Raw genomic sequence first — 19,524 nt, forward strand, 5'->3', positions numbered from 1 at the left:
AAAATAGTTCACTTGATTTTAAGTAATGCAAAGTGATGTTGTATTCAAGTATGTTGGTGTGCTAGTATTTGCGTAGCATGAGTTCATCCTAATTGAGATAGTGAAGGTGACATTAAACAAGGCGGGTGCTGCCCCATGAACCAAACAATGCAGCCCATGTGTGGGGTAATTGTGATGTTGGGCAATGGATCAGCAGCCCATCTCTCCCAATTTTGGATGACATGCACAATGGGTGGCTGATTTGATATTACCCGTGTAACACTATCGCCCAAAGCCAAGATTACCCACAATATTTTTTCAAATCAGCATAACTGAACAGTGTTGAGAAAGAAGTTTGATCTCAGCAGAAAATGTATGCGAGCACAAGCTGTTTTACATGAGTACAAAGTGAAGATCATCATTTTACATGAACATTTCAACTAAAATTAGTGAACAAAGCAAAATGTACAAGAACATTAACATTTTAGAATCTATGGGGACAAAGAGCATTGAAGATTCTTTGTTCAGTTTGCAGTCACTGCAGAACACCGTCACCATCATTGCCACTGACTGGGTGCAGAAAAGAACATTACAAATCAGTTGTCTACTGTCGTGAAGGCGAGGAATTAAACTCTGTGCTCATGACCTTAATATATCCATGCGCAGCAAACAAGCTGACACTGCATTTTTTCAGTACTAGCCTGGAAGGTGCTTAATGCATTGAGGGATACATTGATTTTGACAGCCACTGGCAGTGTTGAAAAGCGTACAGCTGCTGTCTCTGCCAGGAATGAGAGTCTGAGATGCTGGAGTTTATGCTTCTAAATTTATTAGAGGAATTTATACTGACATCCAGACACACACAATGATGCGAAGCCTACGGGAGACCTCATGTCACAGTTACTGATCTTAGTAGCAGCGTGATCAGCCCCGGTCATCATAACTTCATGTTACAGTGCTCATCAGCTGAGTGTTCCAGAGACTTGCTGGGGTAGAAATTTGTCTTCGGCAGCAGTGTAAAACAGGTGGCCAATGCGCTTGTGCCGAAAACGAATTTCTACCCTGCTGTCTCCGTGGTATCAGCGGCCGAGAGTTCCACAGTCTTTACTCATTTGCCCTGTTATTAATTTAAAGGTGGGTTGGGAGCAGGCATGGTCGGGGGTGGGGGTGGGTGAAGATTACGTGGGCGAAACCTGGGAGTAAAGTCAGCGGGTCTGTTTCTCGGATTTCAGCTTGATTCAGGCGATAAGCCTTGACTTCAGGGTTTCACGCCTCCAAGCAGCTCAGCGGGCGTGATGCTCACCCAGGTGAAGTGATCTGCAGTCCACTATTTAAATGGTATATGCAGAAATGGAATTTGAAGGAGCCAGCAAGTGTTTGGGATAGATGCATAAAGAACATCCAGATTCAATTATGCTTTCTGAAATTATTGCAGGGTGCAGGAGGGAGCAGGAGGGACATGGAATGGAAGGAAGAAAACTGCGGCTGTCACCAAGAAAGCATGGTTGGAGGGCAGCAGCAGGAACATTGTGCCCCAGTCTAGAATGCAGTGCAGGAAGCAGTTTCATGACCTAAGCAAGTCAGGAAAAGTGAGTAGATTTGTTGATTCATTTACATCCTGTGGTGTAAACCATCCCCCACTTTGTCTTGCCAAGTATACTCCCATCACAATGCTCCTCACACCCACTTAACTTTCTGCAGCACCCATCCTCCTGCCCTTCACAATACATTATTCACTGCCGCCACTCACTCCAATCCTTATGCAATGTGATGCATTTGTCTCATAGGGCCGAAAATTCCAGCCTCGCTGGGTCCATACGAAGTGCGCAAGGACCCGCAAGACCTTGAAAAAGCCGGTTTTCGGGGCGCAACTTTTCCGATCTGTCAATAGGCAGATCCTCCACATCTCCGCAGGAAGGACATTCGCGCAGGGGAGATTGGACTATTTGCCCAACTCATGCCCAACAAATGTCCTTCAAACTCATATGCCTGGTAAAAGCAGGCGCATAGCTTACTTTTACCAGCATAAGAGTTTTAAAACATATAAAAATTAAATTTAAACACTCACCTTTATAATAAAAATCCTGTCCATTAAGGTAAGTTTATTTTTAACACTATTAAAACATTTTTTTTAAATTCCAAAAAATATGTATTTTTTCTAAAACATATTAATTACATTTGGTTCAATTAATTTTAAATATGTGAGGTGTTTTATTTATTTATTATGCTGTGTTTTGGTGTTTTAGGGTTTTTTCTCATTGATAGTAATGGGAGTCCGTACAAATAGAGCTCCCATTTTTATCAATGTGAATACTGCATAGTGATTGGTGGTCCAGGTCCACATGACTCCAGCTTGTTCATACGTAAAAGAATTTAAGGAGCTAGGAGCTAAATTAAAAAGTAGGACCTCAAAAGTAGTAATCTTGGGATTGCTACCAGTGCCACGTGCTAGTCAGAGTAGGAATCGCAGGATAGCGCAGATGAATACATGGCTTGAGCAGTGGTGCAGCAGGGAGGGATTCAAATTCTTGGGGCATTGGAACCGGTTCTGGGGGAGGTGGGACCAGTACAAACCGGACGGTCTGCACCTGGGCAGGTCCGGAACCAATGTCCTAGGGGGAGTGTTTGCTAGTGCTGTTGGGGAGGAGTTAAACTAATATTGCAGGGTGATGGGAACCTATACAGGGAGACAGAGGGAAACAAAAATGAGGTAAAAGCAAAAGACAGAAAGGAGATGAGGAAAAGTGGAGGGCAGAGAAACCCAAGGCAAAGAACAAAAAGGGTCACTGTACAGCAAAATTCTAGAAGGACAAAGGATGTTAAAAAAGCAAGCCTGAAGGCTTTGTGTCTTAATGCAAGGAGTATCCGCAATAAGGTGGATGAATTAACTGTGCAAATAGATGTTAACAAATATGATGTGATTGGGATTACGGAGATGTGGCTCCAGGATGATCAGGGCTGGGAACTCAACATCCAGGGGTATTCAACATTCAGGAAGGATAGAATAAAAGGAAAAGGAGTAGCATTGGGGTAGCATTGCTGGTTAAAGAGGAGATTAATGCAATAGTTAGGAAAGACATTAGCTTGGATGATGTGGAATCTATATGGGTAGAGCTGCAGAACACTAAAGGGCAAAAATCGTTAGTGGGAGTTGTGTACAGACCTCCAAACAGTAGTAGTGATGTTGGGGAGGGCATCAAACAGGAAATTAGGAGTGCATGCAATAAAGGTGCAGCAGTTATAATGGGTGACTTTAATATGCACATAGATTGGGCGAACCAAACTGGAAGCAATACGGTGGAGGAGGATTTCCTGGAATGCATAAGGGATGGTTTTCTAGACCAATATGTCGAGGAACCAACTAGGGGGGAGGCCATCTTAGACTGGGTGTTGTGTAATGAGAGAGGATTAATTAGCAATCTCATTGTGCGAGGCCCCTTGGGGAAGAGTGACCATAATATGGTGGAATTCTGCATTAGGATGGAGAATGAAACAGTTAATTCAGAGGCCATGGTCCAGAACTTAAAGAAGGGTAACTTTGAAGGTATGAGGCATGAATTGGCTAAGATAGATTGGCTAATGATACTTAAGGGGTTGACTGTGGATGGGCAATGGCAGACATTTAGAGACCGCATGGATGAATTGCAACAATTGTACATTCCTGTCTGGCGTAAAAATAAAAAAGGGAAGGTGGCTCAACCGTGGCTACCTAGGGAAATCAGGGATAGTATTAAAGCCAAGGAAATGGCATACAAATTGGCCAGAAATAGCAGCGAACCTGGGGACTGGGAGAAATTTAGAACTCAGCAGAGGAGGACAAAGGGTTTGATTAGGGCAGGGAAAATGGAGTACGAGAAGAAGCTTGCAGGGAACATTAAGGCGGATTACAAAAGTTTCTATAGGTATGTAAAGAGAAAAAGGTTAGTAAAGACAAACGTAGGTCCCCTGCAGTCAGAATCAGGGGAAGTCATAACGGGGAACAAAGAAATGGCAGACCAATTGAACAAGTACTTTGGTTCAGTATTCACTAAGGAGGACACAAACAGCCTTCCGGATATAAAAGTGGTCAGAGGGTCTATTAAGGAGGAGGAACTGAGGGAAATTTTCTTCGTCGGGAAATTGTGTTGGGGAAATTGATGGGATTGAAGGCCGATAAATCCCCAGGGCCTGAGTACTTAAGGAGGTGGCCTTGGAAATAGCGGATGCATTGACAGTCATTTTCCAACATTCCATTGACTCTGGATCAGTTCCTATCGAGTGGAGGGTAGCCAATGTAACCCCACTTTTTAAAAAAGGAGGGAGAGAGAAAGCAGGGAATTATAGACCGGTCAGCCTGACCTCAGTAGTGGGTAAAATGATGGAATCAATTATTAAGGATGTCATAGCAGCGCATTTGGAAAATGGTGACATGATAGGTCCAAGTCAACATGGATTTGTGAAAGGGAGATCATGCTTGACAAATCTTCTGGAATTTTTTGAGGATGTTTCCAATAAAGTGGACAAAGGAGTACCAGTTGATGTGGTATATTTGGACTTTCAGAAGGCTTTCGACAAGGTCCCACACAGGAGATTAATGCGCAAAGTTAAAGCACATGGGATTGGGGGTAGTGTGCTGACGTGGATTGAGAACTGGTTGTCAGACAGGAAGCAAAGAGTAGGAGTAAATGGGTACTTTTCGGAATGGCAGGCAGTGACTAGTGGGGTACCGCAGGGTTCTGTGCTGGGGCCCCAGCTGTTTACATTGTACATTAATGATTTAGACGAGGGGATTAAATGTAGTATCTCCAAATTTGCGGATGACACTAAGTTGGGTGGCAGTGTGAGCTGCGAGGAGGATGCTATGAGGCTACAGAGTGACTTGGATAGGTTAGGTGAGTGGGCAAATGCGTGGCAGATGAAGTATAATGTGGATAAATGTGAGGTTATCCACTTTGGTGGTAAAAACAGAGAGACAGACTATTATCTGAATGGTGACAGATTAGGAAAAGGGAAGGTGCAACGAGACCTGGGTGTCATGGTACATCAGTCATTGAAGGTTGGCATGCAGGTACAGCAGGCGGTTAAGAAAGCAAATGGCATGTTGGCCTTCATAGCGAGGGGATTTGAGTACAGGGGCAGGGAGGTGTTGCTGCAGTTGTACAGGGCCTTGGTGAGGCCACACCTGGAGTATTGTGTACAGTTTTGGTCTCCTAACTTGAGGAAGGACATTCTTGCTATTGAGGGAGTGCAGCGAAGATTCACCAGACTGATTCCCGGGATGGTGGGACTGACCTATCAAGAAAGACTGGATCAACTGGGCTTGTATTCACTGGAGTTCAGAAGAGTGAGAGGGGACCTCATAGAAACGTTTAAAATTCTGACGGGTTTGGACAGGTTGGATGCAGGAAGAATGTTCCCAATGTTGGGGAAGTCCAGAACCAGGGGTCACAGTCTAAGGATAAGGGGTAAGCCATTTAGGACCGAGATAAGGAGAAACTTCTTCACCCAGAGAGTGGTGAACCTGTGGAATTCTCTACCACAGAAAGTAGTTGAGGCCAATTCACTAAATATATTCAAAAGGGAGTTAGATGAAGTCCTTACTACTCGGGGGATCAAGGGGTATGGCGTGAAAGCAGGAAGTGGGTACTGAAGTTTCATGTTCAGCCATGAACTCATTGAATGGCGGTGCAGGCTAGAAGGGCTGAATGGCCTGCTCCTGCACCTATTTTCTATGTTTCTATGTTTCTATGTAACTGAAAGGCATCTCCCCATGTGCTGCACAGCAAATTTAGGTCTCCGATCGGGATCTCTACATTCCTCCGGGACCACCAGATACTTTTGTAGATTTTTTTCAGATTGGTGGCGTTCGTATAAAGAAAGCCTCCGACTGCAATTTTCCGCCCATTGTGTCAGCCATGGCTCAGTTATAGCACTCTCGATTCTGAGTCAGAAGGTTGTGGATTCAAGTCCCACTCTAGAGACTTGAGCACAAAAATCTAGGTTGACACTCCAGCGCAGTACTGAGGGAGTGCTGCACTGTCAGAACTACCGACTTTCGGATGAAATGTTTAACTAAAGCCCCATCTGCGATTTCGGGTGGACGTAAAAGATCCCATGGCAGTATTTCGAAGAAGAGGGGATTTATCTCTGGTGTCCTAGCCAATATTTATCCCTCAATCAACAACACTAAAACAGATTGTCTGGCCATTATCACATTGCTGTTAGTGGGAGATTGCTGTGCAAACTATCTTCCATGTTTCCTACATTACAGCAATGACTACACTTCAGAACGTCCTTCATGTAAGACTGAGGTCGTGAAAGGCACTATATAAATGCAAGTCTTTCTCATAGTCATGCTCGCCGAATGAACTGCATCCATCTGGTGAATACATGACCTTCATTCACTCACTGGTCTGTTTTTTGCCCAGTGTAGAAGAGAATGCAAAGTACAAGGGAAGGGGGAAAGATCTGGAGATGGTCTGCCATGAATAGTCCAGCTCACAGATGCAAAAGGTAACTGACACATCTGCGTTGCTCTCAGTTGGAGGTGGAGAGACTGGCAACTCGCAGATGGCTGGTGACAGAATTAAAAATATCTCTGACACATATGCTGACTTTATTTCATCAATGACTGAACTATGAAATGACTGAGTATGGTGATTGTCAGGATTGTTACGTTGCCACGACAAATTCACCTCCCATTCTTTTGTCATCCAGGGCCTTCACGCATATATCAAGTTTTGCTGGAGATGCACAAGGATGATTCCTCAGAAGACCTCATTCCTTCTGAGGGTGCATCATCACATGATGTTATTATTTAAATGGAGAAAGATTGCAAAGTGCCGCAGTACAGTGAGATCTGGGGGTACTTGTACATGAAACACAAAAGGATAGTTAATGCAGTAACAGCAAGTGGTCAGGAAGGCCAACGGTATCTTGACCTTTATTGCAAAGGGAATGGAGCAGGGAAGTCTTGCTACAGCTATATAAGATATTGGTGAGGCCACACCTGGAATACTGCGTGCAATTTTGGTTTCCATATTTACGAAAGGATATACTTGTTTTGGAGGCAGTTCAGAGAAGGTTCACAAGACTGATTCCGGGAATGAGGGGGTTGACTCATGAGGGAAGGTTGAGTAGGTTGGGCTTTTACTCATTGGAATTCAGGTGATCTTATCGAAACGTATAAGATTATAAGGGGGCTTGACAAAGTGGATGTAGAGAGGATGTTTCCATTGATGGGGGAGACTAGAACTAGAGGGCATGAACTTAGAATAAGGGGCCGCCCATTTAAAACAAAGATGAGGAGAAATTTCTTCTCTCAGAGGGTTGTAAATCTACGGAATTCACTGCCTCAGAGAGCAGTGGAAGCTGGAACATTGAATAAATTTAAGACAGAAATTGACAGTTTCTTAAACGATAAGGGGATAAGGGGTTATGGGGAGCGGGCAGGGAAGTGGAGCTGAATCCATGATCAGATCAGCCATGATCGTATTGAATGGCGGAGCAGGCTTGAGGGGCCATATGGCATACTCCTGCTCCTATTTATATGTTCTTATATACAGCCATGGACCAGCACAGATACTTGCACTTCGGTGGATCCAGTTGGAGAGTTTTTTGGGTTTTCACCTGGTGATTCACAATTCACAAGTGAGCACGAGCAGACACTGGTGACAGGAACAGCTGCGGAGAGTCTGTATCAGGCTTCGCAATCCTCTCCAAGCTCTGCTCAGCGGGACATAGATTGGCCCTGGGAGATATGGTTGAGAAGGAAAATGATAGAGGTACATCAGGAATTAGTCAGGTACTGACTGACATGTAATGCACACACACCAAAATAGCAGAGAGGATAGTGGAGTTCAACTCAAACAGTAGTGGATTGGTGACGCAGGTAATTGCGAGAATGTCTGCCTTGGAGAGAGAGTCTGTCTCCATGGAAATTCTAGCATGGCTTTCATGATTCCATGCAGCTCATGACCATAGCCATGCAGACTTTGGACGCCAACATATCTGCTGCCTCAAACAGGGTGACAGAAACCTTAACCATGGCCTTACAATGCATCAATGATTTTCAGTAAGATGGTTTACAGCAGACTGGTAGGAGTGATGTGGCACTGGCTCAGAAGAACAATGATGGTAAAAGAGGACGTAGAAGTGGGAACTCCACTCAAAGTGTTCCCACTTCTCACCCATTGGTCGAACCTCAGCCAGTGCCCGACATCCGGCCTCAATGGCCGAACCTGCCCCTGCATAGGTGCAGTCAGAGCAGTCTTTGGCAGCCCTCAGGGGCTCCAAAGCCCAGATGTCATAGGCAGGAAGCATCTCAGCAGTCAGGATAGGGACCTGAGCAGCCTGCCTCTACCTCTGCTGAAGCCACACGGGATGCACCTCACAGAAGCAGTGGGAAGTGTAAGTTAAAGTAATTGTAATTCACCAAGGGTATGCACATTAATGTTTGACAAAATGTTACATAGTTAAGTTTGCTTTTTTTAATAATGCCAAGTAAAATGTATTGATTACCACCACTTCAAAGTCTTGCCCATAATTATGTCCCAAGTGCCAACTCGCCCTTTCACATGTTTTATGATGAATGTCAATACATGACAGGACCCATTAGACAGATTTGCAATGACTGTATGTGTGATTGAAGGTCTATTTAGTGCAGGGGAACGATGTGGCCGTGGAGATGCTGGTGCTGGCAGTGGCTTTCATTTGTTATTATGCGTTCCAATTGGAATAATTAACGGAACCTTCGAGCACCTTTGCATCGTGGGCAGCAATGTACGTGGTTGGAATGGCGATGGGTGCCCATCATCATAGTCGTCCACCTCCTCCTCCTCTTCTGTGTTCTCCTCATCCAAAAATGCCTGATGAGCGCCTACATCCTCCTATAACTGTAATCCTTCATGCTGTGCAATGTTGTGCAGGACACAGCACACCACTATGATTCAAGACACCCTCGCTGGCTGAAGGGCACTTCCAGTCCTATCTCGGCACCTGAAGGACATCTTCAACATTGCAATATCTTGCCCTATGACACACCTGATGGTTATGTGGCTCTTGTTGAAGTCCTCCTGTGTCGATGTCCTGAGCCAAGTTCGAAGGGGGGGTATCCTTTGTCCCCTGCAAGCCAATATTTAAGCCTGCTTCCTGGAACAAAAAGGTCTGGGCTGTTGGACTGCCTCAGTATGAAGACATCATGACAGCTCCCAGGGAATCTTGTGCAGGCCTGCATGAATCTGTTTGTGGCTGCACACCAGCTGTGCATTGATGGGCAAATATCCCTTGCAGTTGATTAAAAACTCCTGGTAGCTGTGGAGGTCCTTGGATTGCCACGTATGTGCAATCGATGGCACCCTGTACCTACGGGAAGATAGCCAGAGAGGCGACTACGAGTGCCCGCTCATTCTGGCTATTATCATCACGGGGGATGTTTCCCAGCCCTGGCAAACAATCCATCCATCACCTGCCTTATACATTTATGTGCACAGGACCACAAGACTGTTGAGATGTCCCAGTGCCCTGAAGGAAGAAGAAGCAAATAAATTGAGGGCCGTGGTCAATTTAACTTTCACTGGTAATGTGTGGCCACCATGGCCAGCAGGTCTTCTTCTAGGAGGCTACAGATATCTGCGACAATCTCAGCATGTGGTACCACTGCTCTTCGGAGAGGTCAAGGAGGCTGAGTCTCCGTCTGTATACCCTGTTATGTGACCTCGACCGCTCTGTTCATCTCCTCTCTCCTGTGCACCTTTCTTCTGTTTATTTCCCTCCTGTGGGATCAAGTTTTGGCTCGGGTTGCTCCTATTTTTTTGGAGCAACTGGTTTAGAATGGTGTATCTTAGAAATTGCAATTCTCGGCATTTAGTTTGCTCCAGTTCGAGTCAGTTAGAACAGTTTCATTTTGGAACAGATTTTTATTTTCAAAAGGGGGCGTGTCCGGCCACTTACGCCTGTTTTGAAAGTTTAGGCAGTGAAAACATACTCCAAACTAACTTAGAATGGAGTAAGTGTAGATTTTTGTACGCTCAGAAAAACCTTGCCTACACTTTACAAATCAGGCGTAGGTTACAAATCAGGCGTCGGGAATGAGGGGTGTGGAGGGGGGGAGGAAGGGAAGTAATTAAATTCTACAAGCATTCAACAGTCTTACTTATACAAATAAAGAGCCATCCTGAATAAAAAATTATAAACAAAGCAAAGACAAAATATTGAATATTCCTACCTGTGTGAAGCAGCAGCAGCCTTCGAGCTGCGATGCTTCAGGCAGGCCTTCCATGTTGGAGACAGGGACGGCGTCAGTGACTTGACGGCAGCCCGATAACAACGGCAGCAAGCAGCCTTCGAGCTGCAGTGCTTCAGGCAGGCCTTCCTTCCATGTAGGAGACAGGGGCGGCATCAGTGGCTTGACGCAGTGAAGACACAGCTAGAAAGCAGCCTTTGAGCTGCGAGGGAAGCTGAGGCCATTCGGCCAGGGACAGGGAGAGGCAGCCAGATAGCCAGTTTGAAACTTAAATTTGCAGAATGGGTGCTGCATTGTCAACACCACGGATTATGCAATGGTTCACCAGCAATTCACTGCATAGGAGAGAATTGATTAGAGCTCACCGCACCAGGAACGTCATAGCCCGTAGGCTGATGGGCAGGAGGCCTTACCCACGTCGGCAATATCGAGCCAGGCGTTCGTACCTGGACATGAGCGAGGCTGATTGTGTGAAAAGGCTGCTTTTCCGCAGAGAAGTTGTCGTTGAGATCTGTGATATGCTGAGAGCAGATTTGCAGCCCAGAAGCAGAATGCCAACTGCCTTGTCTGTTGAAGTGAAGGTAACAGCTGACTTGCCTTCTATGCCTCGGGATTGTTTCAGGCTACAACTGGAGATGTGTGTGCCATCTCTCAACATGCAATACATACCTGCGTTTACCAGGTCACGGCTACACTATATGCGCAGAGGAACGACTTCATCAATTTCCCAATGACTGCACAAGCAATCCATGAGAGGGCTGTGGGCTTCTTCAGGATTGCTGGCTTCCCAAAGGTACAGGGCTGCATTGATTGTACCCACATAGCCTTGCGAGCACCTGTGGAGGACTCCGAGCAGTACAGGAATAGAAAAGGTTTCCACTCCATCAATGTGCAACTCGTGTGTGACGACAAGCAACGCATCATGTCAGTCGATGCGAGATACCCTGGCAGCACCCATGATGCGTTCATCCTACATGACAGCGTTATATCTGACATGTTTGAGCAGCAGCCAGAAGGGCAGAGCTGGCTACTGGGAGACAAAGGGTACGGCCTGACCATCTGGCTCATGATGCCCCTACGCCTGACATGGACAGAAGCTGACCGTCAATACAACATGGCGCACATTGCGATGTGCAGCATCATAGAGAGGACCATTGGCATATTGAAACAGCGTTTCCAATGCCTAGACCATTCCGGAGGCCACTTGCAATACTCTCCTCAGATTGTCGGTCACTTCACTGTTGTGTGCTGCATGCTCCATAATTTAGCCATCATGAGGCAGCAGGAGCTGATAGTGGAACCAGAAGACCCACGTGAGGGTCCAGTGCCTGATGATAGTATTACGGAAGAGCAGGATGAGGATGATGACAACGATCAGGAAAGCATGCAAGTGACTGATGCCAGAGCACGAGGTCAGAGGAGGGCCGTCCATCGCGCCCCTTTAACGATTGCTCGAGCCCTGCGCCAGCAGCTCATCCGTGAACACTTCAATTACTGATGCCTGAGGGCTCTGCGACCACTGTTGCACATGGACATGTTTATTCTTTGGAGCTGTTCCTACGTTGTGTTGTGTTAATGGAAGATGAATCAGTTTTAATGAAAAAATATTTTATTGAAAAGTTAACGTCACTGTCATAAAATATTTGTTGTATCAAACTTTACTTTTTAATATGACTCTTGAAGATCACTTAAACTTCGAGATCACTTTTTAGGTGCAAAATTAAATAAGATACAAAATGTGAGAGCATTTACACTATAAGATCACTTAAAAACCCTAAAATCAGTTATAAATTGTAAAGTTACAAAACTTACAAAACAATTTCAATTTGAAAAATGCTACTACAGCTATATCAAGAACAAGAACAAAAGCAGCAAAGAAAGGCTGCAACCATGTCTCATCCACATCTCAGTGAATGTTCACTTCTTCATGGGGGTGTCATTTGATTGGCCGGGCCGTGTGCCCTTATTGCAGCAGCTACCTCACCCAGGCCCTCCCTGACGGCCTGTGCCGACACTTGCATGCCCTCCCTGATGGCCTGTGCCGTCGATTGCACTCCCTTGGACATTCCCTCCCTAAGTTCCCGTGTCATTACTGCTATTTCTCCCGCCAGGACCGTCACCTCTTCACCCACTGCACTGACGCTACCGATGAGTGATCGGGTAAGCTCATTGGTCTCCATACCCAATGCCACAACCTGAGCTGCATCTGTTGCACGCTGCATCTCAGGAGAGCATGTATCCAATCTCCTTCTCCTCTGCCTGGGTCTGCCTCGTGGCACCACTACACTGGGAGGCGCGGGCACGGACGGTGGGATGCTTTCTGTTCCAGACGGCAGTACTAGAGAGAGAGGCGCGGGCTGGGATGGTGGGGCGCTCGGTGTTCCAGACGACAGCACTCGAGTGCGAGCTGTGGGCTGGGATGGTGGGTGAATGGGTGTAAACTGCTCCATTATATCACCAGTGGGACCCGCAACGTCGGACTCAAAACCATGGAAGGTGGAACCAGAACCTATGCAAGGGGTTGAAACTCTGATGCCCCTTAATGGGGGCTCATAAACATTAATTTGGAAGCTCCCCCCTGTAGATATTTCAGTCATCACCGCCATCATCCAGTCTGGATTGTCCGCATCTGGTTCTACTGGTTCTTGTTCTGTATCTTCAGGATCCTTAGGGTTGGCAGCAGCATCATCATCATCATCATCATCATCATCATCATGTTCTGCAAAATACATCAGAACAGTCAAATGTTTAACAGCAAGGGAGGTGGCCGGGTGGGTGGCATGAGTACTCACACATAGCAGGCCAGGCAGCAGGTTGATTTGAAGGACCACGATACATTTTCAGGACTTACCCTCTTCCTCGCGTGCGGGCCCAGCTTGTGCTATACTGATTGCTTTTCTCCATGTACGACTCATCATAGCAGCTACCCTCTGTTCCAAGGGTGTCAGTGGATGTAGATTGGGCGTGCCTCCTCCTGTTCGAGTTGCTTCCCTTTTGTTGTGGGCCAATTTCTTCTGCAATATATAACTTTTTACAGAGTGCGTCTTTCTGCAGGATGGGACACACAGATAGTCACATTACAATTATGATTACATTAAAAATGGAAAATATTACTTACACTAACTACTTGACCAAGGTCGTGCCATTTCTTTTTACACTGGCTTCCAGATCTCATGGTATGCACCACTGCGCAGTAATCTTCTGCAACTTGGTTCCAGCGTTTCTTCATTTCTTTAGGTGGCACTTTTATGCGACCTCTGTTGCTGGTATCTAGCTCCTGCCATCTCTGCTCAATGACGTTGACTAATATCTCCACTTCCTCATGCAAGAAATTCTTTGTTCTTGGTGGATGTTGTTCCATTGCTGTATTGAATTGACACTCTTATTTTTCAAAACACACAGTCCTTAATTTACATGCACCAATGCAGCACCTGTTCTGGAAGTTTAGCAGTGAAAAGCAGCACTCACTGATTTCAGCAGGTGATTTATTCAACAGTGCTGCTAAAAGCACTCCTTCAGACACAAAAAAATCACAACAATTCAATCCCAAGCCTTTCCAGAGGTCCACGAGACAAATCAGCACTTTTCTTTAAGTTCCTTTAAAAATGGCCGAGTGCCAATGTTTCTGGGCTACTGCGCGTGTGCGCGCGCTCCAACGCGCACGTGCAGGGCTGCCGGCACGATGTTGCCTCATTTAACTTAGCCCCGCCACCCTCCACTTGCAGAATCGGCGCGACTCTGTGGCTCTGCCCCCCGCTGCTGTGTGCGCGCCGCGCCGCGCCGAGCTCTCAGGGACCAGCAAGGTACCGGAGAATTAAGAAGTATTTTTCTGTCGTGCTTTTAGGCGCGAAAAACGGGCGTCCAGGTCGGGGCTGCACCGTTCTAGGCGCGGCACGAAACTTGACCCCTGTGTATCTTCTCTCTCCTGTGCCCCTCTCTCCTGTGTATCTCCCTCCTGTGCACCTCTCCCCTGTGTATCTCCCTCCTGTGCCCCTCTCTCCTGTGTATCTCCCTCCTGTGCAGCTCTCTCCTGTGTATCTCCCTCCTGTGCACCTCATTCCTGTGTATCTCCCTACTCTGCACCTCACTCTTGTGTATCTCCCTCCTGTGCCCCTCACTCCTGTGCCCCTTTCTTCTGTGTATCTCCCTCCTGTGCACCTCACTCCTGTGCCCCTTTCTCCTGTGTATCTCCCTCCTGTGCACCTCACTCCTGTGAACCTCCCTCCTCTGCACCTTTCTCCTATGCATCTGCTGGTCCCACCACAACATATTGTCGTAGCTGTGGATGGTGTTGACTTCCTCGTCTGATGTGGTGTTAAGAACATCTGTAGGGTTCCCCCATCCTGCTGCAATCCCTTTGAAAGGCAACAAACTTCACAAAAGCCTCTATGCTGGCAAGAACTCTGTTAAATGTTTGCTGGAGGGAGCTGACAAAGCAGCTGTAAGCAATGAACCTTTATTGAGATCGGTGAATCTGAACTTTAAACACCCCCATGAAGTGCAATTCAATTTTGCCTCTTATTGCTGGAATATTGTTTAAATCAATTATAAATCCCACTTTTTCCATGTAATTATGATGTTGAAGACTGTGATAACTCCCGACCCACCTCTGCTAATGATCGCGGTGACTCCGGCAAGCAGGTTATTCCTAGAAGAAGACCTGCTACCTGCTGGACCAAACGAATCTCAGTAAAACCTAGAAGTGGGCACGTTGGAGACGGGTTGCACTCACGCTTGAATTTTCTTGTATTTTTATTACCCACCCAAGCTTTACCCACCCGCTCTTAGGAGTTAAAATCCCTTCAGTAATGCAGATAACCTCAAAGTGTGAGGTCATGCAGTTTGGCAGAAAAAATCAAAGAGCAAGTTATTATTTAAATGGAGAAAGATTGCAAAGTGCCGCAGTACAGCAGGATCTGGGGGTACTTGTGCATGAGATACAAAAGGATAGTATGCAGGTACAGCAAGTGATCAGGAAGGCCAATGGAATCTTGGCCTTTATTGGAAAGGCGATGGAGTATAAAAGCAGGGAAGTCTTGCTACAGCTATATAAGGTATTGGTGAGGCCACACCTGGAATACTGCGTGCAGTTTTGGTTTCCATATTTACAAAAGAATATACTTGCTTTGGAGACAGTTCAGAAAAGGTTCACTAGGTTGATTCCAGGGATGAGGGGGGTTGACTTATGAGGAAAGGTTGAGTAGGTTGGGCCTCTACTCATTGGAATTTAGAAGAATGAGAGATGATCTTATCAAAACGTGTAAGATTATGAAGGGACTTGACATGGTGGATGCAGAGAGGCTGTTTCCACTGATGGGGGAGACTAGAACTAGAGGGCATAATCTTAGAATAAGGGGCCGCCAATTTAAAACAGAGATGAGGAGACATTTTTTCTCTCAGAGGGTTGTAAATCTGTGGAATTCGCTGCCTCAGAGAGCTGTGGAAGCAAGTATATCCTTTTGTAAACATGGAAACCAAAACTGCATGCAGTATTCCAGGTGTGGCCTCACCCATACCTTATATAGCTGTAGCAAGACTTCCCTGCTATTGTACTCCATTCCCTTTGCAACAAAGACCAAGATACCATTGGCCTTCCTGATCACTTGTGTACATGCATACTATCCTTTTGTGTTTCATGCACAAGTTCCCCCAGGTCCCGCTGTACTGCGGCACTTTGCAATCTTTCTCCATTTAAATAATAACATCATGTGATGGTTCACCTTCAGAAGGAATGAGATCTTCTGAGGAATCATCCTCGTGTATTTCCAGCAACACTTGATGTACGCGTGAAGGCCCTGGATGACAAAAAATTGGGAGGTGAATTTGTCATAGCAAAGTAACAATCCTGACAATCACCATACTCAGTCATTTCATAGTTCAGTCATTGATGAAATAAAGTCAGCATATGTGTCAGAGATATTTTTAATTATGTCACCAGCCATCTGCAAGTTGCTAGTCTCTCCACCTCCAACTGAGAGCAACGCAGATGTATCAGTTACCTTTTGCATCTGTGAGCTGGACTATTTGTGGCAGACCATCACCAGATCTTTCCCCCTTCCCTTGTACTTTGCATTCTCTTCTACACTGGGCGAAAAACAGACCAGTGAGTGAATGAAGGTCATGTATTTACCAGATGGATGCAGTTCATTCGGCGAGCATGACTATGAGAAAGACTTGCATTTATATAGAGCCTTTCACGACCTCAATCTTACATGAAGTACGTTCTGAAGTGTAGTCATTGCTGTAATGTAGGAAACATGGAAGATAGTTTGTGCACAGCAATCTCCCACTAACAGCAATGTGATAATGGCCAGACAATCTGTTTTAGTGATGTTGATTGAGGGATAAATATTGGCCAGGACACCAGAGATAACTCCCCTCTTCTTCGAAATACTGCCAGCTTTATGTAGCAACATGTCCAAGGGCTCTAACAACGTGCTCAACCTGGGTAGAAAGTTACCAAAATAGTTGAGGAGCCCCAGGAACGAATGCAGCTCCGTCACATTCTGTGGTCTGGGTGCATTCTTGATGGCCTCTGCCTTTGAATCCGTGGGCCTGATGCCATCTGCTGCAATTTCTCTCCCCAAAAATGCGATTTCTGGCACCAGGAAAACACACTTGGAACGTTTCTGAGTCCCACTCTGTCTAGGTGACTTAGAACCTCTTCCAGGTTGTGTAGATGTTCGATGGTGCCACGACCAGTGATCAGGATGTCATCTTGAAACACAACGGTGCGCGGAACAAATTTCAGTAAACTCTCCATGTTTCTCTGGAAAATGGCTGCAGCCGAGAGAATCCCAAAAGGGCACCTGTGGTATATAAACAGCCCTTTGTGCGTGTTGATGCACATCAATCTTTTTGTAGATTCAGCCAACTCCTGTGTCATATAGGTAGAGGTTAGGTCCAACTTGGTGAACAACTTCCCCCCCCCCCACTAACGTTGCGAACAGGTCACCCGCCTTGGGAGGGAGAGAGAAAACAGGGAATTATAGACCGGTCAGCCTGACCTCAGTAGTGGGTAAAATGATGGAATCAATTATTAAGGATGTCATAGCAGTGCATCTGGAAAATGGTGACATGATAGGTCCAAGTCAGCATGGATTTGTGAAAGGGAAATCATGCTTGACAAATCTTCTGGAATTTTTTGAGGATGTTTCCAGTAAAGTGGACAAAGGAGAACCAGTTGATGTGGTATATTTGGACTTTCAGAAGGCTTTCGACAAGGTCCCACACAAGAGATTAATGTGCAAAGTTAAAGCACATGGGATTGGGGGTAGTGTGCTGACGTGGATTGAGAACTGGTTGTCAGACAGGAAGCAAAGAGTAGGAGTAAACGGGTACTTTTCAGAATGGCAGGCAGTGACTAGTGGAGTGCCGCAAGGTTCTGTGCTGGGGCCCCAGCTGTTTACATTGTACATTAATGATTTAGACGAGGGGATTAAATGCAGTATCTCCAAATTTGCGGATGATACTAAGTTGGGTGGCAGTGTGAGCTGCGAGGAGGATGCTATTAGGCTGCAGAGTGACTTGGATAGGTTAGGTGAGTGGGCAAATGCATGGCAGATGAAGTATAATGTGGATAAATGTGAGGTTATCCACTTTGGTGGTAAAAACAGAGAGACAGACTATTATCTGAATGGTGACAGATTAGGAAAAGGGAAGGTGCAACGAGACCTGGGTGTCATGGTACATCAGTCATTGAAGGTTGGCATGCAGGTACAGCAGGCGGTTAAGAAAGCAAATGGCATGTTGGCCTTCATAGCGAGGGGATTTGAATACAGGGGCAGGGAGGTGTTGCTACAGTTGTACAGGGCCTTGGTGAGGCCACACCTGGAGTATTGTGTACAGTTTTGGTCTCCTAACTTGAGGAAGGACATTCTTGCTATTGAGGGAGTGCAGCGAAGGTTCACCAGACTGATTCCCGGGATGGCGGGACTGACCTATCAAGAAAGATTGGATCAATTGGGCTTGTATTCACTGGAGTTCAGAAGAATGAGAGGGGACCTCATAGAAACGTTTAAAATTCTGACGGGTTTAGACAGGTTAGATGCAGAAAGAATGTTCCCAATGTTGGGGAAGTCCAGAACCAGGGGTCACAGTCTGAGGATAAGGGGTAAGCCATTTAGGACCGAGATGAGGAGAAACTTCTTCACCCAGAGAGTGGTGAACCTGTGGAATTCTCTACCACAGAAAGTAGTTGAGGCCAATTCACTAAATATATTCAAAAGGGAGTTAGATGAAGTCCTTACTACTCGGGGGATCAAGGGTTATGGCGAGAAAGCAGGAAGGGGGTACTGAAGTTTCATGTTCAGCCATGAACTCATTGAATGGCGGTGCAGGCTAGAAGGGCTGAATGGCCTGCTCCTGCACCTATTTTCTATGTTTCTATGTTTCTATGTTTCTATGTACTGGTCCTGTAGTGAGACTCGATTAATCGTTACCTTGTAGTCTCCGCAGATTCTGAGCATGCCATCGTTTTTCAACACCAGAACAATTGGACTGGCCCACTCGTTGAACTCGACTGGCGATATGATTCCTTCGCCTTGGAGTCGGTGCGAGCAGATTATTGGTGAGGCCGTTTACTTTAGGCCTATAGACGGTGAAGAGAACTGCCCTGCACTTGGCCGCATTAGTGTCTCCTTCCAGCTCATTGGCCACGAAGTACTGGTCGAGCTGCTTAACGAAGGCTTCCCAATCATCACCCTCTACGAATCTCTCTAATTTTCCAACGGCAGTCATGGTTGTGTGAAGGTTCGTATTCTGTTACTCGTTGCCAATTGTTGTGTATAGAACGCCACGAGGCTGAGTACTGTGAGCTAAACTTAGTGTGACCTTCGTCTTCTTTATTACAACTCCAGAGTGCCTAAACAACATGGTAGCCAACTTTTATACTGGCCCTGTACCTGTGTGCAGGTGACCATTAGGACTCAAACAGTCGCGCCCTCAGACTGCAACTATTACATAGTTACATACATAACAGACCTCATGCTTTCTTGCTCTATCATCACTCCACCCTTTTGCCTTCCTCATTTCACACACCCAAGAAATGTAGCCAGCCCAGCCAGTGGGTGACAAGATGAGGAAGTGGAGAGTGGAGAAGAACAAGAAGAAGAGTGATTTGCCATTCCCAGCCATCAGCTCCTCAAGTTCAACCAACAAAGACATTTACAGAGTACCTCACTGAAAGTCAGCAACGTTCCAGCAGCCATCACTATCACGAAAGAAGTAGTACTCGGTAAAATAATGGGACTAAAGGCGGACAAGTCTCCTGCACCTAATGGCTTACATCCTAGGGTCTTAAAAGAAATGACTGCAGAGATAGT

The sequence above is a fragment of the Pristiophorus japonicus genome, chromosome 7 (genome assembly GCF_044704955.1).
Source record: "Pristiophorus japonicus isolate sPriJap1 chromosome 7, sPriJap1.hap1, whole genome shotgun sequence".
Classification (NCBI taxonomy): domain Eukaryota; kingdom Metazoa; phylum Chordata; class Chondrichthyes; family Pristiophoridae; genus Pristiophorus; species Pristiophorus japonicus.